We start from the raw sequence: 17,814 nt of genomic DNA, 5'->3' as shown, positions 1-17,814 counted from the left end.
TAGTGAGTGGATCGGCTACATTGTTGTCTGTTCCAATCTTATAAATTCTGATTTCACCCTCGGATTTCCATTCCCTTATCATGTGAAATCACCTTTTGACATGTTTGACCTTCTAATGTTCCCTTTGACAGGAATGGTGTCCTTCGAACAAGTGTATTATTCTGATAGGGGGTTCGAAATTATTAAAAAGCTAATTATTTAGTGAGGTCAAGTGATCGGAATGTCTAGTTGGAGGTCTCTTCCGATTAGTAATATTAATCCATAATTAATATTACAGCTTAATCTTGACTGAACCCTTCGGGTCAAACCCAAGCAACTAACGATCCGATACGACGAATTAATCTGAAAGGAATTAATGAGTCACTCGAGTATTATAAACAAAGACGTCGGATTCCGAGCTTAGAGCGTCGGAACCGAATGTCAAAAGTTGAGCCAAAATTTAGGAATTAGCGAGATAGGAAAATGCTTCAAGTAACTAGTAAAAACCCTAGCCACGCGAAATTCTTAGGAAGCGCGCCAAATAGAAGTGCGCCATGTGGCAGCGCATATGGCAGCACGCCATGTGGCAGCGCGCCATGTTGGCTGCGTGCCATGTGGCAGCACACCACATTAGCAGCGTGCCTCTTTGGCAGCTCAACGTGGTAGTGGGCCACGGACTTGGGTGACGGGTCATGGGCGCGGGTCGAAGGGTGGTGACCCTACTGAACTCATCTTGGGGCTCAAGGTTGGTTGCCACATGGTTAGCTCACTATGGATGTGAGTTGCCTTGGGGAGCAAGTGAGGAAGTGGCCTTCACTTAACCATGTGACACTTGTTACTTAGTGATTCCTTGGTTTACTTAACTAGGAATTGAATTCAACATTTTTCCATGTGGATTTTTTTGAGAAAAGTCCCACATTGAAAGATGAGAGGAATTCACATGGAAGCACTCCTTATAAATAGCCAAGGCATACCTTAGGATTGTTCAATTGAGTAGGAACTCAAGAAGGCATCTCCACTTAAGAGATAACCTTTAAGTTCATATAATACTCGAGTAGTGTTTTGGTCCGACTTGGCTAAACTTCGAGTAAGAGACCGATCGGGTCGAGTTGCGGGTGGATACTGTAGGAGGTCTCTGCGCTTGCAAGACTTTGCTTTGAAGTATGAGCTCCGAGTGTAAGCGAAGCACGCAGCAAGGGTAAGATCGTCTTTTCTCTCTTTCTTGTTATTTATGTCATTTAGTTACATTAATTGTGAGTGGGTCTTGGGGTCGGTTTTTGTTCCACGGTGAGTTAGACTTATCGAAACCCAACAGCGGTATCGGAGCCTTGCTCATTTATTTTTGTAACTAAAATTTTCAAGGTTTTAAAATGGATTTAATTTCTGGTTGTGTTTCTAATTAGATTACTAGCTCGATTTTATTAATTTTTAATCTCATTTTATTAAGAACTTTGGCTCCAGAACCTAGATTTTCGCCCAAGAAGAGTGAATTTTTGGTGGAATCGATATTTTGGAAACATTCTGATCTCTTTAGGATTGCGAAAAAGCCAAATTCTACCAAAAATGCCTGTTTTGAGGGATTTTTCGTTTAGACGAAAAATTTAAAATCTTCTAAATCTTGAATCTTAATGGCATACTAATTGTGATTATGCATTTGGTTCTTTCCTTTATGCTTTTACAATTTTAGACCACGTTTGAGCATAATTACTTGGTAGTAATTGGTGCTTAATAGTTGGCTCAAATTTTCACATAATTGCAAATAAATTGCTTTAAGTGTGAAAAGTTTGTATCTTGAGGCTCTTAAGTACTAAAGATTCAATCTTTTAATTATTTTAAGTGATTAGAACTTTGTGTTACTGAAATCCATGTATGTTAATTGAAAATTTTTGATTTAATCATTATTAAGTTGATTGGAATAATAAAGTTTCAAACTTGGGATAGAATTTTCATTAATCTTCATATTGGAAGATATAATTTTTCAAGGATTCACAAGTTAAAGTAGGAATCTTTATTTGAATATTTAGGTTCATAATTCCAACTCTCTTTTAATTTTGTCAAATCTCATAATTAATTTATGTTGGTTAAATTAATGGTGAGAATAATCCTTTCTCATTTTATGTTGCATCAAGTTGAACCAAATTTCATTAAAGAATAGTTCTTGGAATTAATTTGGTTTAGTGCACTTGAATGATTTTATTACCCCGAGAGAGGCTTGATGTTACACACTTTGGGGTTTTAGGGCTTTATTATATTTGCGTTTTGCCGATATTAATTATTTTAATTATGTTTAAATTATTTTAATTAAATTTTTAAGGCTAGGCCTCAGTTTTGAGCGGCACTTGCAAAATTTTGGGTTTACCGGCTTAATTAATTAAATTAATTAAGTTGGGTGCGGAATTTAGTGGGAGCTTCAATTTTAATTATGCTTAATCACATAATCGGTTAAACAACTTTACTAGTTTTAATTAGGCGCATTAATCGGATTAACCACCTAAATTAGTTACTAGTTTACGCGTGTTTATGCGTTATTACTTGTTTATCATTGTAAAATGCATGGGCCATTCACATATAGTGAATAGATGAATGTAATGTATATTCTCTCACAGGTTTTATAAAATGGCAACTAGGGGCCCGATTAGGATAGAAAATACGGATTGCGTTCCGTCATGTATTTTTGTAAATCTAAATACGGTAGGCAAACCGTTGAGTATTTTTGTACCTTGATATTTAGATTAATCCTAATCATAGATACTAGTATTTGAATTTTTTGGTTATGTCTTGAAAACGGAGGTTCCTGGAAGACGAAGCCATGAAGTTGCAAGAGAAGACCCTTGAAGACTTAAGGGGTCATGCTAGTTGCCAAATGCATCATTTACTTATGTTTTCAATATATATTTATTATTATATATATGAATAATATGTTAGATGCATGTTTAGGATTTCGAATGTTGTGATGATTAATTAATTTCACATTTATCAACCAACATAGAAACCCTAGGTCCCTAAAATATTGAGTAAAACTTGCCATTCCAAAATAACACTTACCGACCTAATGAGAGTAGTAATGGGCTACCCTAAAGCGAGGCATCACTATTATTCCTAGGAACGTAAGGTATGTGGATGGGTTTGCTAAAGTAAGTCATCGTATACATGTTGGTTTTAGTTATACTCAACGATATGAGTGATGGAGTCCTAACATGTCGTGGCAAAGGAGATAAATTATTGAGAAAGCATTAGATGCAACGATTTATCTAACCAAGAGTGGCTTGGAGCCATTAGCAAAGAATTGCTTACCTTAGAGTAATAAGTGCTAAGACAAGCCAAAGCATGCTTAATCACTCTTTGATTCTTTAGATCTTGGAATAGCTTTATTCTTGCCAAGTGGGGACAAATTTAATGCCTGGATAAGACGCGTAATAAGATTGAAAGTTTGCATGAATGCTTTTAAATTTCTAACTTATTATGTTATTTTCTTGATAAATGGTTATACTTTGCACTTATATTTGTAGAATTCCAAATAAAACTATATTGTTTTTAATGATTGGTAAAAGAAAATCTTGGAGAATAGTTCTCAAAGAAAGGAAAGGCATTTCTAAAATACGATTCTCATAACTCAAAAGGATAAGCAGTAGCAGACAATGAGAAGGATAAGCAGTAGCAGACAATTTTCATAAAATACAATTCTAAAATACCCCTTCCCCTTTCCCACTCTACTTGGAAAAAAAGGCAAGAACTTGGAATTGAAAAAAGGGTAAGCAGTAGCAGACAATGAGAAGGATTGGTATACTTACATCTAAATCAAAAGGATGAATTGAAGGTTGATTCCTGCATTTTTGAACTCGGTTCGTAGCACTGAAGCATCAAAAATGGATTGAAGAGCCATTAAAGTGATTTAATAGAAGATTTTGATTGAAATTTAAACATAATTGAAGCGATTAGGATTTTGAAAAGGGGGGAAATTATTCAATTGCAGCTGACGTGTACTCGGAGACGGAGTTCAAGCATTCATCTTGTATGAATTGCAGCAACGTGTAATTGGCTTCCATTGAGGGTGGTGAGGGGCTGCTGGTGGAGTGCGGCTTCTGCGGTGGTGCTGTAGACAAAGTGGTGGTTCAGGTGGTGCTTGCTGCAGTTCTGCGGTGGGGGTTGAAGTGTGGGCTGAGGTTGATGAAGTTAGAGAGAGAAAGGGAGTTGCAGTGGTTCGGTGTTGTGGGTAATTGCTGTGCTGGTGGCAGTTGTGCCTATTAGGGTTACGGTGGGGGTTGAAGTGTGGGATGGGGTTTGATGTGATGTCGGTGATGGTGAGAATGCTGGTGATGCTAAAGGTGCGTGTGGGGGTTGTGAGGTGTTTGTGTGAAGAGCTTGGAGCAGGGGAGTGTTGGTGAGTGGTTAGTGTGGTGTAGGTTAATAAATTGGTGTGGTGATGGATATATTGGGCCTCACTTAACAACAACATTCACGGAAACCATTATCTAGTAGTGAAATATATAGTTAGGGAATATGAGTGGTAACAAAGAAAAATAAAAAAATAAACAGGTAGCAAATGTGACACAAGGTGCTTTCGCTGGTAGCAAATGTCAAATTTTCCTCATTAATTAGATTTAAAAAGAAAACAAAAAGCTAAAACAAAAAGCTAAAACATAGTTTGCACGTTTTCAAATTTAAAAAGTTTCCCACCATACCAAAGGTTGACATAATAAAGTGTCGAGCAAGATTAAATGACCAGGCCATTTTTTTTAACTTAAAAAATAGACAATGAAAAGCGTCGCAACATTTGAGAATTTACACATGAAATAGCGTCCAAAATAAATTAGACAATATATATGGACACCAAACAGCGTAGCCAATGTTCTATTTTCGACACCAGAATGTGTCGCCAAATTTGTGATAAGACGAGAAATAAGCTATTTTTGACGTTTCATATATTATTTTGGAGAAAGAAAAGTGTCGATATTTTTGACGCCATTTGATGTCCAATTTCCGACTCACTTATTTTCAATGTTTTTTAGCAGCGTCGAGAAATTATTTTGCGACGCTTTTTAATGTCGACAAAAAGGCTAAAAAGCGTTAAAAAACGATTTTTATAGTAGTGAACTATAAAAATAAAAATAAAATTATATGCCTGATACTACAAAAAAATTGTGGGAATATTACATATACGACTAATATAAATAATTACATATTTCTTTAGAAGAATAATTACATATTATGTCACAGAACTATATGTAGGAAAATATTATTGAATTTTATTAAATAAAAGAATAACATTTGTTTGTATAAATGGAGTGTAATTATTACCAAATAGTAAAGAAAATACAATTGCATAGTATTAAGGATCTTGCTAACGAACTTCCCCAAAGCTAGAAGCTTATTTACCCTCTATTCTCTTTCTATATCTTCCCTCTTACAAAATTCCGCGTACATTAGTTCTAGACACATCTAGCCAAGTTCGAAGTTTCCTTCACCCTGGACGTGAAAGGTTGATAATTTCTGAGGATTTGGTTCCAAATCCCTATTTCAATTATTTAATTTAATTATTTGGGTTATTATTTTCCTTGAAGTAACTAACGCGTGTATTTTGTTATTAAAAAGAGATACGAGGCATCCAAGTAAGTAATTTAGTTATTATTATTTTTATATAGGAATCATACTTTGATTGTCTTGATTCCTAGTATTATGTTAGGATGTCTTATTGCTTCCTAGTATCATGTTTAGGGTAATAACTAATATTTCTAATATCATGCATCTTTCTATGATGCTTCCTATTCTTTCTTTATATCATGTTAGCATCATTCTAGGGATAAAGCTCTGATCTTTATTGTTTAGTGACATGCTAGGATTTGTTATTAATCTTGTTAGTATAATGCCTAGGATCTTGCAAATATTATTATGCTTTATTGAGAATATTATGATGCTGATGGTTGTGATTATTATGTTGCTTGGTATATTATTGTTATTGCTTAATCATGCCCTTTCTTGCGGGTTTAAAGGAATTTGTACTTATAATCACGCTTAATAAGATAATTAATAATCTTGTTTTAGGTAAATATGATTATAATTCAAGTGTTCGCCAAATAGATTTTCTTGTGCATTAAATTCAACCAACATAGATTAAACATGTTTAGGGCTAACCTATTGATTGTATATTAGTCAGAAAGAGCACATGAATATGAGGAGAATAAAGTAGAGTCCTATTTTTAGGGCATGCTCAATCTCTTTTAGGTTGGATTTGTACGTTCATCCCCGAATATCCAGTCATGGTTCCAGACCTATGGAGTTAGCGATCTTATGGATCGTAAAGAGGTGTAACCTTCACCCTGTGAACGGTTTACAAGTTCCTAAAACTTCTTAGCGATTCTTTTACTCTAGCTTCCTTCCCTTTGGACGCCACCATGCTTAAGTGTGCTATCACAGTGGGGTTCAAGTGTGGGATGCTTGAAATATTCCCTACAGTGGGTCATGGACAGTTTAGGTCCTCATACTCCTACACCAGGCGAAAAACGTTATATTCTGGTGGTTGTTGATTATTTCACCAAGTGGGTTGAGGAAGAGGCAGTCAAGGGAATCAAGAAAAAGGATGTGAACTTTATCATTTGGAAGAACATCATCACTCGGTACCCGGTACCTATGTCTATGGTGTTCAATAATGGCCCTCAGTTTGAAACACCTCAACTCAGACTTGGTTGGGAGATCAAGGGATCTCACATTGTTTTGCATCAGTCGGCCGACCCCAAGCAAATGGCCAAGTTGAAGCCTTCAACAAGCTCATCTTAGACGGCATCAAGAAGAAAATTGAAAGAGCCGGTGGTTTATGGGCTGAAGAGCTAATTCATGTCCTATGGGCCATCCGGACAACTGGAAAAGTGGTGATTGGTGAAACCCCATTTCTCATGATATACGGTGTTAAAGCCGTCTTGCCCATCGACCATTATGAGTCAGCTGTACGACTCATGCTATACGATGAAGAGGCAAATTGGGAAGACATGCGGCTTGCATTGGACTCGTTCCCGGAGCGCAGGGGCAATGCCGCCTTGCGTCATGATATCTACCGTCTGAGAATGACGCGTGCCTACAACAAACGAGTACACAAACGGCCCTTGAAAGTTAGGGACTTTGTGTTACGAAAAATGAAGGCAACCGGTAGGGCCAATGAGCATGGAAAGCTAACTCCTAATTGGGAAGGCCCCTACCGGATCTATGAAGAAGTAAGAGACGGCACCTACTGCTTGAAAACTCCAGACGGTAGGCGGCTGCCTGGACCTTGGAATGTAGATAACTTGAAAAGTAACTACTTCTGAGATTTGTAAACTTTTGTAAATGAAAAGCTCATCAATGAAGAAGTTGCCTTTTATTTTCAATTCAGTTATTTAATTCATTTATACACGTGTATTGTTAACGTACCTCCTGTGTAATGCACAGAAGGTCGATTAACAATAATTAAAATTAAACTAAGTTAAAAACTTAAGTGGCTAAATTAATGTTCTAAAAATGAGGCCAATGGCCGGATGATATTTTATTTTATAAATTCATCTGCTCCAACATGAGTAAGGCGTTCCACGACGCCCATCCGGGTGGAATCTTCGCAGAGAGTATCTCCTATCTGGGTAACAAAGTGCTCTACCTACTCATACAGACGGCAAAGATTGAACGACCTAATTGGTCAATTCATAGCCGTCTGACCCAAATAATCTAGAGAATGATTAAGCTCAAAAGCCGGATGTTTAATGACATCAGTCGGTTGCTGACTGAAGTTCTAACATAGATTATTCAACTAAATTATAAAAGTCCACCCAATGGGGCAAAGGGACATTAAGTATAATGGATTGCAGATACCCTGGGCGGAGGAAATGAAGTGCAGAGTAGCAACTTCACTACCTGGGCTGATGGCTGCCCGCTTGAGTATTTGGACGGCTGCGTACTTGGTTTGGGAAATCACTACTGTGATTGATTGACTTGGGAACTTCTCATACTCTTTAAAGTATCCCAAGTTCCTAAGCAAATCAATCAGCAAGGTACTGAAACCAACCACACAGCCGCCCAGGGGCAAGTATAGCCTGGTTACTACCTGTCGCATGCTCCTAATGTGTTAGGCAAGTGCATATATAAGAGAAATTTAAACGCAAAATTAAGTGCAAAAGATAAGCATAACCGACTCATTCAGTATTGTCATAATATTAAAATCCCAACCAAAATGGCTGGGTTGAGTAGTGTTGATCGGATACTCATCAAAAAAAAAAAAGATTGTTGAATCACCAAACTCCTCAGTCGGTAAAACTACATAAATGCACGGCTCACAGGCCGGAGAAAATGTAATTGGCATACTGCCGCTGATAATTACATCTGCCCGGATAACCGACTCAAGTTCTGGAAGTCCTTGCTCTCTCTTATACACGACATCTTCAGCGTATTGGAAAGCCAGCGCCCAAATACCGTACTCCTTCCCCGGATAAAGTGCATCCCATGCAATCTTCATCCGGGTGTCTGAGTCGGCTCGTTCTCAGCAATAAGGAGGTTTTGCTTCGCCTCAATAGTATTCTTGATGTTCATCTAGACTTGCTCTACATCCTTCTTTAGACGTTCGACTTCTGCCTGGATCCGTGTTCTCCTGGGCAACACCTTGTAGAGACTTGAGGTCCTCCCAAGCCTTCTTGAGGGAGGCTTCAACATCGCTGGCCCTTTTCTTGGCAGTCTCCAGAGCTACAGACAGGTTCTTGATCTGCTCCGCCTATTTCATTTATTATACATTGTTATTGTGCAACGTCTTCAGAATCCCTAGCTAATCTACTGGCTCTTTTTACCTCCTCTCTTTTTCGAGTGTATGGTCGCTTGAGCCCATCAACCTTTAAAATAGCCTGCAAACACAAACGGTGCGAAAAGTATGGGCGGAAGTATACTTTCTCTTCTGTGCAAAGAAGTCATACCTCAGACAAGAGGGCTAAGATGCGTTCCAGGTTGAACGTCTCTATGCCCGGAATGACGTCCTTCTCTTTCTTAGAGGCGGCTCAAAGCATATTCTTGGCATGTGCCTGCACGTCCGGCCATTAGGGGGATTGATCTGCACCATATGTAATAGTGGGGGAGTGAGCTATATAGGCGGCACCAGCTTGTTGCCGGCTATCCGAGGAAGAGGTCTATTGAGAAAGAGATTTCACTCGCAAGGGCCAACCAAGCTCAGGCGGGGTTTTGAAAGGATTATTTATACCTTCGGTAGCATGTAGGTTAGCGTGACCCGCAGGCGCGGAAAGGCCGGATGGAGTCAGAGCACCCTTGGCCAAGTCCAGGCCAAGTCTGAAGCCACCAAGTGTAATATTTTTCCCCCCGATGCGCAGACGGTTTTTTTCCAGATGAAGCATATGGAGCCGTCTGGGCGGACTAAGTCTTTAAAGACTTAGCAGGGGTGGAGGCGGTGTCGTCTCGTCCCCGCTTGAACAGCTTGCTGAGGGATCTAGGAACTTCTCCACCCTGCAAATGAAATTTCTTATCAAGCATGCAACGGGCAAATCTTCTCTATAGTGAATGTTGAAGCAAAGGACCAAACGGGTTCTTACCTTGGCTTTTATTTCAGCAACTTTAGCCTCCGCCAGATCCTTGCGAATTTGGGCGGAGGACCGTTTGGGAGTCTTGTCTTCAGGGAGCATCCTCAAAGCCTCTTCTACAAAAAATAAACAAACAAACTCAATTCAATAGCATAACGAGTTGGACAGAGCAATAATACAAACGGAAAATTGTCGGATGTGCAGTAAACGTACGCTTTGTGAACATTGTTCTCAACCCAAAGGAGGACAAGAACGCCTCGTCCCTCAGCCATGCTCTCATGGGTATCTAATTCTTTGGAACCTTTATTATGTCCCCGGTTGAGAGAGTCTCCGTTTCAAGTTCAAAGAATTTTGACTCTATGATCTTCTCGTAGTCATCCTCTAGAATCCAGGGGAGGGCACACTTCTGACCCAGAAGGTCAGGCTTCTTATTATACTGGCGAAATTCCCAATTTTCACGCCGAGTGGGGGCAAACAACAGATAGAACTGTTGTTTCCAATTGTTTTCCTCCAAAGTTTTGAAAACATCCAAAAGTAAGGGAGTAAACCTTGTATTTATAGAGGGGTAAATACAAGGGTGTTTTAGTAATTTTCCCGGAATGTGAAAAGTTAAATTACACAGTAAAAAAGAATAAAAAAAAATTAAAAAAAAAAGTATTTGGCTGAGTGACACGTGTCACATATACCACGTGGCGTGCCACGTCACATATGTGAGGGGAAAATGTTTTGGGTAATCTTTACCCAAGCCATGTGGGCAACCAGGTGGTAACACGTGTCAGATTTAGATTTGTCCAAATTGGACCAATCCCCATTTGACACGTGTTATTCCCAGAATTTGGGAGAAAAGGCGGCCGTTAGGGCCCGAATCTCGATAAAGTCGCAATTCGGCGCAGCCCATCAGAATTAGGTTAAAGTGACCTAATCAAGGGCACATTTACCAATGACCCTATAAACAGGGAGATTTCCTTTATTTTGGGACATCTACAGATTATTATAGCATACCCTACCTACTCTCACATCAGAGAAAACACCTAATCTTGGAATCCGAGAAGATCTCGCTCTATTTTTCCGCACCTTTTTGTATTCTCCATCACGTCCTCACTTGATCGTTGGGGGCGGAGCTCCAACAACCCAGAGTCTCCGTTATTTTTTAGGTACAGGCGTCACCAGACCACTCTTTGAGTTGTAACTCTCCCGAGGGAAAAAAACACTCAAAACACTTTCCATGTGGGATCTTTTAGAGAAAATTCCCACATTGGAAGATGAGAGGAATTCACAAGGAAGCACTCCTTATAAATAGCCAAGGCATACATTGGGATTGTTCAATTGAGTAGGAACTCAAAAAGGCATCTCCACTTGAGAGAAAACCTTTAAGTTCATATAATACTCGAGTAGTGTTTTGGTCCGACTCGGCTAAACTCTAAGTAAGAGACCGATCGGGTCGAGTTGCAGGTGGATACCATAGGAGGTCTTTGCGCTTGCAAGACTTTGCTTTGAAGTAAGAGCTCCGAGCGTGAGCGAAGCACGCGGCAAGGGTAAGATCGTCTTTTCTCTCTTTCTTGTTATTTATGTCATTTAGTTATATTACTTGTGAGCGGGTCTTGGGGTCGGGTTTTGTTCTGCGGTGAGTTAGACATACCGAAACCCAACACCCTTGGCTCTCTAGCCTGAGCAATAGCTCCATTGGTGTCACAGTAGAGGTCTATTGGACCCTTGATGGAGGGTACAATATCAAGTTCACCAATGAACTTACAAATCCAAACTTCCTCTTTAGCTGCTTCAGAAGCTGCCATGTATTTGGCTTCAATAGTAGAATCTGCTGTCGTGCTTTTCTTAGCACTCTTCCAACTAAACTCCCCTCCATTCACATAGAATATGTATCCTGATTGTGACTTGAAATCGTCTCTGTCTGTTTGGAAGATTACGTCGGTGTAATCTTCAACAACTAAATCATTACTTCCACCAAAGACCAGAAATCTATCCTTGTTCCTTTTCAGGTACTTCGGGGTACTCTTGGCCGCAGTCCAGTGCACCTTTCCTGGGTCTGATTGGTATCAGATCGTAGAACTTAAATCATATGATACATCCGGCCTAGTACATATCATGGAATAAATGATCGATCCAATAAGCGAAGCATATGGAATCTGATTCATCCTTTCTCGCTCATCAGGTGTCATAGGACACTGCTTCTTGCTTAGGGTTATGCCATGTGACATGGGTAGGTGACCTCTCTTAGCCTCTTACATATTGAATCGTGCAAGTACCTTGTCTATATAGGTAATTTGGCTCAATCCAATCATCCTCTTTGATCTATCCCTATAGATCTTGATGCCTAATATGTACTGTGCCTCTCCCAAGTCTTTCATTGAAAAATATTTTCCGAGCCAGGCCTTTACAATGCTGTTTCCAGTGAGTAATATGCCATCGACATATATGACAAGGAAAGCGATGTCACTCTCACTGACCTTCTTGTAAACACAGGACTCATCTGGATTCTTGATAAAACCAAACTTGCTTATTGCTTTATCAAATCGCAGATTCCAACTTCTGCTTGCTTGCTTCAACCCTTAAATGGATTTCTTAAGCTGTCATACCTTCCCACCATTGCTTGGATCAACAAAACCTTCGGGATGTGTCATTTACACAATTTCTTCCAAAATTCCATTTAGGAAGGCGGTTTTGATATCCATATGCCATATTTCGTAGTCGTAATAGGCAGCAATTGCAAGGATAATCCAAACGGACTTAAGCATTGCAACTCGAGGAAAGGTTTCATCATAATCAACACCGTGAATTTGTTTGTAACCTTTTGCTACCAGTCTATCTTTGCATATAAATACATTTCCATCTTTGTTGGTTTTCATCTTGAAAATCTATTAGTAACCAATAGGTGTGTAACCTTTGGGCAAATCAACCAAGTCCCATACTTGATTTTCAAACATGGAGTTCATCTCAAATTTCATGGCTTCTTGCCATATAGCAAAGTCGGGGCTCGTCATAGCTTGCTTGTAGGTTTCCGGCTCATCACCATCCATGACAAGGATGTCTTGATTCTCAGTTAATGCAACACCGAGATATCTATGTGGTTGAGACTTTGGCCTTTGTGACCTACGTAGGGTAATGGACTGAGCATTTGCATTGTCAGTTTGACTTTGCCTAGTTTGGCCAATGTTAACAGATGCTTTTTGAGCACTTTGACTGTCAATTTGACTTTGTTGCTCGTCCTCTCAAACTTCATCAAGTTCGATTTTTCTCCCACATGTCATTTTGGAAAGGTGTTCCTTCTCCAAAAAGACACCATCACGAGCAACAAACACTTTGTTCTCGGATTTGTTGTAGAAGTAATGCTCCTTGGTTTCTGTAAGGAGCGTGTGCCCATCGTAGGGGATCCTTCTCCTAAAATGCCCATGGCCCTTTAAAAGCCTAGGAATTTACACTTGTTAGGTTAGGATTTGAATTCCTGACTGTTTGGGAGACCTTAAATTAGAATTGATCCTATCATTGCGCTTTTTTGTAAGAAACAAGTAGGAGTCACCAATGAGTTTTAGGAAAACTCATAAACCTCGTTTATGCCTTTCTCCCAAGTAGTGTTCAAGGGATATTTAGCATGAATCGTAAGTTTACCCATGCCCAAATCGGTCTACATGTTCCAGAAATGAATTCGGGAGTGAGGGTAATAAAGTAACGTTCCTTTTAGGGGGGAATCGCTATCCTAGACCTAGTACGGCCTCTAGTAGCTCTTCCATTTTCACAATTTCATCACCAAGAAATATATGCAACGTGATACCTAAAAACTAAGTTAGTTGATTATATTTACAAGCATTAATCACGTAGGAATTACATTGCAAAAGATGTTATTCTTATTTAATCAATATTCGTGAAAATAACAATAAATAAACAAGATTCGCCTTGACTTAAGTGATCATTCAACAATTAATTATTCGATTCTATTCTTTATTTAACACAAGATACTATGTGGAATTAATTAATTAAAAATTCATTTAAAGTGATCAAACGACACTAATTAATTAATTAAAAGTTATTTAAACAAGAAAACAAAGGTGATAGATCTAAGTGCTTAGGAATTTACCACTTCTCCTTTCTAGATCTTCGTTTAGAATACTTATGGACTCTTTCTTGTTCGGAAACCTCCACCGTATTAACAAGTATTGAGGGGGTGAGTATTTTTTAGAACAAGAGGGTTAAGAGTACACAAGTTCACAAAAGTTTCTGCCAGAGTTTTGGGTTAATTTATGTCTGTTTAGCCTCATATTAAGCCTCTATTTATAGGGAATGGATGCACTTAGGGTTTCGAGTATTCTGCCGCAACAGGTGTCGTGCGCATCAGAATGGGTTGCGTGCGACAGCTTTACGCAACAGATTATGGTAAGATTCGATTTTATATTTTTATGAAATTCTGAATCTTTCGCAAGCGCATCACTAGACTTTGCGTTGGGCGTCACGTGCAACCTTGTGAGTTGCGTGCGCCAGACCAGCGCGACCCATTAAGAAGCGCGCGAATTTTTGTGCGGCATCATTGATTTTTAACCTAAGCGCCTCTAAATCTGTCATAATTAGATTTTAACCTCGGGCTTAAGCCTATGTATGATCGGGCTTAGTTAGTTTGGACCTTAATTCATTTTATTTTAGGTTAGGCTAGTTATTTTGCATTCTTGCAACTTACTCAGTTGTCCATAAGCATTCTTCACGTTGGTCCAACACAAAGATGATTTTATTTATAATCATAGCACTTCTTGTCGATACAGGAGGGCAAAAGTAGATGTCTACAGTTAGCCCCCACTTTGATCGAATCTAGAATAGACGAGGACAAAAGAATCTAAGGAAATAAATCCGAAACTTATTCTGCGAAGTTCCCTAAGAATAGAGAATCTTTCAGTAGTGTTAAGGATGTCAAAATGATCCTTGATTCGCTAAGTGTTTGAGACAAGTAGCTACTAAGGCTAGAAAAAGTATTTTCTAGCTTTAACGCGCTAAAGAATATAGATTGATCCTTTACAAATGTAGAACGCTTTTACAAGTAAAGGCTGTCCTAGGTGATGTCATGTCATGAGAAGATATCGGTTTAAAAAAGAGTAAAGAGGGTGATATCCTCTCAATTATGGCATCGTTGATCTAAAGTCCCTCGATATGTCATTGAAACTTTAGTTTGATTTTAACAAGTTAAAAGATGATAAAAGGAGGGGTGTCTCGGCATTTGTAGCCTAACACGTGAATAAAGTTCTTGACACTCGCTTGACGAAACGCAGTATTCGGGGTCCACAAGGTAGAAATACATGTCTCAGGACTGGAGGCATATATCCAAATCCAGTAAGAGCGAAGAAAATCGATAACTCTCTCAGCAGTTTTGTCCACAAGATGAGAACACGTGTCTTAGGTGATGAGTGTCATTTATGGCACTCATTTAATGAGTATTTAGGTTGTTTTCACCTTCTTTTCATAGCTTTCTTTCTTCATAAATGCTTAGTTTTATGCTTTTTCCCTTTATTTCCCTTTTCTCTCTTGTTTTGTGTTTTTATGGTTTTTCTTGTGTTTTCTTCTTTATTTATCTTCTTTTCATGGTTGTAGGTATTTTACGAGGTTCGGGTCTCGATATTGATGATTTTCCAAGTTGGAAGATGCTTGTGGAGTAAGCTCATAGCATTGAGAAAGCTCAAGATGCAACGAAGTTGATGCTCCAAGCTCTAGCTCTTGCGCTCTCGAGCCGTGTTCCCATGAAGAAGTGGTGTCGAACCCACCAAAAGTGCTCAAACTAACTGCCTATACCATCATGCATCATCCGGAGCTCGCGAGGTCATTATCGAGCGCACGAGCGGTAAAGAAAGTCGGAAGAAACCCAGATGGGAGCGGGCGCGAAAGCCAGCTGCGTAGGTGCGCCACCTAGCAGCACAGGCGCGGGCGCGTGCCTCTTCCCGCGTGGGCGCTCCTCCCCTGCTTTCTGACTTCAATCGATCTCTTTTCCGTGCCTCTATAATGACCTTTTTTAAACCAATTTTTGTAAGAAAGTTTCGAGAGACATAATTTTGATAATAATTTTAGCTTAGTTGAGGGTTTCTCTCTCTAGTTTTAAGGTTAGTTTAGGAGTAGATTTTAGAGAGAGAAAGTGAGGAATTTCAATGGTGATGTGAGAGATTGATGATACAAGGGTGACAATTGTGTTGAAGATCTTCTCTATTATGAATGAGCATTTCTAACTCTATCTCATCTTATTGTTTTGTTTAGATTCATGTTTGTTTGGTTTGATTTTGATGTTTGATCTTCATTAGTGTAATTTTTCTTCATATTTTGTTGATTCTTGATTTTTTTAGTTGATTGTTGATAGATTATGATTCTTAAGTAGTTGTTTGGCTAAGAATTGGGTGAAACTTGTATGATTAATTGATTGTGATTAATTTGGGAACTGTGTTGATTGATTGTTGAGATTAAAGTGATTAATGGAAGTTTGCATGTGTGTAATTCGATTAGGCCTTGAGAATTATGCTAGATTGCATTGTAATTGCTAATGACACGAACAATTGATTTAGGAATTGCAATTATCGATTAGTTTAGATTGTGAATCTCTTTGTTTGTTATTCGTAGAGACATCTAGCTTAACGATTAAGAGATAGCTCTTTGATTCCAATTAATAGCTCTTATCATTAGTCTTCACAACCATTGATTGGCATGTTTGTCCCAAGTTTTTGCAATTGTCATGATTACTTGTTGATCCCCATTCCTAGTGTTTAATTTGTTTGGTTGTTTGTTTATTAGTTGTTAGTGTTACCTCTTTACCCTTGTCTTCGACCTAGCTTAGGCGCCAAAATTGAAAGCATTTGAACATAACCGTTCCCTTGGGTTTTACCCTTGACTTGCCTCTATACTTGTATTTAGGTTTGTTAAGTGTTTATAAATTTAGTTTGACTTAGGGAGGATTAGTGAACGACCTAGTCGTTTCCCCTCGTCATCAGGACTGGGGCACGTGTCTAAACAGATGCGACATCGCACGTCGCTCTTTATACAGGGGGTGGACGGACACCCTTACTGTCCGGTATGCCAGTAAGCTCACTAACTACCGTATTTGCTTCCAATCGAGAATATGCCTTGTCCTCGATGGTTCGGCGTGCCAGTCAACTAGTTTAGCTAACGCCTAAAGACAAAAACTCTATCATTTTAGTTACGAAAGGTAGATCACGTTGTTGGGAAGAGGTGAAATTTCGCACAACACCTACGCCATACAATTTTATGTTGTACGATACGCCATCCTTTTTGCTGTAGACGCCAAAAAGTAAGAAAAGAACGTGACATTTGTAAAGTTAGTACAGTAAAATGACAAATTGTCTATGGGAGCTCTTACGTAAAGCACCACTACGGAACATTTTAAGACACACTTACAAAAAACGTCCAAAATGTATGCTTAGGGAAGGCACAAAGAACGGTGTGCATGTATGATGATGCAAAAAAACAATAAAAAAAGAAAATAAACTATAAGATGTAAAGCAATAAAAGATTTCGATAATTTGCGTGTCATTACGTTTAACAACGAGCAAAAACCGTTAGAAATGAATCAAACGGATCAAAATTAAAGTACCGGTCTTTTAGGGACCAGTATCCGCGTCCAACTCAGTGGGTCGCGCTGGCCAGGCGCGCGCATCGTTCTAAGTTGCGCTGGGCTATCACGCAATTGAGTTGCGCGCGACATTTAAATCATCAAAAAGAAAATCGCTGAGCGCGATTTTTCATTTCGCTCTCTCTCTCTCCTTCCTTTGCCATTATCGCTTCTTTCTCCCTCTTAAAAGCCCAAAATTCTTTGTTTTTTGAAGCTAAAGGAAGTAGATCTCGTCTCCTATTCATATTTACCAAAATCCAATGTAAGTTTTTTGCCTTTTTCATTCGTTTTTTGGCTAAATTTGGGGGATGTTCGAACTGCAAAACCCTAATTTTCGAATTTGGGTGTTTTTGATTTGGTCCATTGTTCTTGAAATTGTTTATTTCATGTTGTTATGCTATATTGAAGGAGTGTTTGGCAACAAGTTTCACGAAAAATGATTGAGTATTAAACCTTGTATGAGCATTTCTTTGTTTAAGTTCGTTCTTGGCATATTACTTCGAATTTTAGCTCGAATTTATTGTTTTGCTAGCTCATGTTGGTTATATTTGCTGATTATGAAGTGAATTATAGTATTAGAACTACTATTACTTTCATGAATCATATTTTGAAAATTTTGAATCCGAAAAATGGTGCAAAGTATACACCTCAAGATTGTTTGGTAGACGATAATTATGTTTATGTTATCATTATTCG

Source organism: Chenopodium album, chromosome 18 (assembly GCF_948465745.1).
Source record: "Chenopodium album chromosome 18, dcCheAlbu1.1, whole genome shotgun sequence".
Taxonomy (NCBI): Eukaryota; Viridiplantae; Streptophyta; class Magnoliopsida; order Caryophyllales; family Amaranthaceae; genus Chenopodium; species Chenopodium album.
Note: the sequence above shows the minus strand (reverse complement) of the source record.